The sequence below is a fragment of the Theropithecus gelada genome, chromosome X (assembly GCF_003255815.1).
Source record: "Theropithecus gelada isolate Dixy chromosome X, Tgel_1.0, whole genome shotgun sequence".
NCBI classification, from domain to species: Eukaryota; Metazoa; Chordata; class Mammalia; order Primates; family Cercopithecidae; genus Theropithecus; species Theropithecus gelada.
In genome coordinates, this window is record NC_037689.1 from 88,151,763 (window position 1) to 88,154,053 (window position 2,291).

A 2,291-nucleotide genomic window follows, 5' to 3' on the forward strand; every position below is an offset into this window, starting at 1 on the left:
AGCCCACCATTCACAGAAATTGTGTGAAAAGCACATATAATTTTGGATGGAGGTGAGAACAAAAAGGATAAAGAAAAGTACTTTGGCTACAAACAGATAGGGATTTTAATCCTGCCTGTTGATCCCTTACTAGTTATGTGATCTTGGCTGTCTATTTATAAGTGAATCTGGGTGTAGGGAGCTGTAGCAGCTACAAGAGAACAGAACAAACAGGGACCAGCATGGAAGTGAGAGCATGGAGTAAGTATAATGAAGTGACCTAGTTATCTTAAGAGACAAAATGTAACCCAACAAGTGATGTCAGCAAAATGACTGAGCAAGCAATTCTAAGCTCCTGTTCATCCACATAGACATTTACATGAAAATAGAAACTGTCAGAACAAAATTTTTCAGACTCTGTGAAACAGTCACATGTTTATAACAAACAAGTGGACACCAAGTAAAGACAAAAGCAACTTAAAAATAATTAAAACATTGAGACTTTTTTTATTTTTCATTTTTCCCTTTCTCATTGGCTCAGCAGTGGTTTTCAAGATGGCAGCCCACATTTCCAGTGTGGTACCTCAGTCAACGATTCCGGAGGGAGCAAAGCAGACCTTATTTGCAGGTTATTGTGTAGCTGTATGTATTAGGGTTCTTTAGAGGGACAGAACTAATAGTATAGGTGTATATATAAAAGGGAGTTTATAAAGGAGTATTGGCTCATACAATCACAAGGTGAAGTCCCACAATACGTCATCTGAAAACTAAGGAGTAAGGAAGCCAGTCCCAATCACGAAACCTCAAAAGTAGGGAAGCAGACAGTGTAGCCTTCAGTCTGGGGTCGAAGGTCCAAGAGTCCAAAAGGTTAAGAACCTGGAGTCCAACGTTTCAGGGCAAGAAGAATCCAGCACAGGAGAAAGATGTAGGTCAGAAGACTTAAGCCAGTCTACCATTTCCATGTTCTTCGGCCTGCTTTTATCCTAGCCATGCTGGCAGCTGATTAGATGGTGCCCACCCAGATTGAGGGTGGGCCTGTGTCTCCCAGTTCACTACTTCAAACGTTCATCTCTTTTGGCAACACTCTCACAGATGCACCCAAGAACAACATTTTGCATCCTTCAATCCAAACAAGTTGGCACTCAATATTTACCATCAAAAGTTCACACCTTGTCAACTTGAACCATACACATCTCCTGAAATTATATACAATCTTCAAATAAAGACAATAAAAAGTTCATAATTACACCTAACATAATACAGCTATTCTTCCTACAACCAGAAATGCACCAATCCCCAACCCAAATATTATTGCATAAAGTTAACAACACTTAATGGTTGATATGAAGTCAATAAATGTGATGTCACATGATAAACAAAAAAGAAAGGAAATAAAATGAAAATATTTTCTTAGTACAAGTGTATGCATGAACAAACATGTTCTTAACAAAAGAAGGAGGAAATACTCATGACAATTACAGTCCTTGTTTCTGCAACTGGTCAGGTGGTCATAGCTGGTATTGATAACTACCTTCTTCTACTACCCATTCTGTATTCCCTTTGCCTTCAGCAAGTACCCCAGCAGGTCATGGTTTTTTGCCTGGTGGAGTGACCCAAACCTTCATTCCTGAAGGGTTTGTACCATTTGTAGTTCTTCCTGGATTGGGCTGTTCTATTTTCCCATTGACCTTAATCACTTAGCATGGTAATAGTAAGAGATGCCTTAATGGATCTCCTGTATTCCATGCATACTCTTCCTTACCTCCTTTGTGGAGTAGTAGACTGATTTCATCTTTAAAGTCAAGGTCAATCACGCCAGCCTACACTGTAACTACTGTAACTCACTTCTTAGCCTGTTCACTTAGAAGTAGGAGCAGCCCAAAATGGCCATGTGGCAATCTTAACTTCCAGTTTATTGGAATCTGGTGGTATCTCCTGGTGACAGCATTCCTCCCTCTAGAACTAAGTCCTGTAGGCCAGCAGGACGCAATGTCGTGGGAACAGAAAGCAAAATTTTTTCTACTAGGTCCTTAGGGGTGATGGTAAGTTGTGTCACTTTCACTTCCACCCCTTGATTCCTGGATCCTTGAATCTTGGCTATGGGAGAATCAGTACCATACACTGCATGCTAATTCAGAGCAAACACAGCCTTCTGGAGAACTTTGCCACATCCCTGAAAAGTATTGTCACCTAGTTGGCATTATAATTGTAACTTCAAAAGGCCATTCCACTGTTCTATCAATCCAGCTGCTTCAGGATGATGGAGAATATGGTGAGACCAGTGAATTCCTCAGCATCAGCCCACTGCTGCA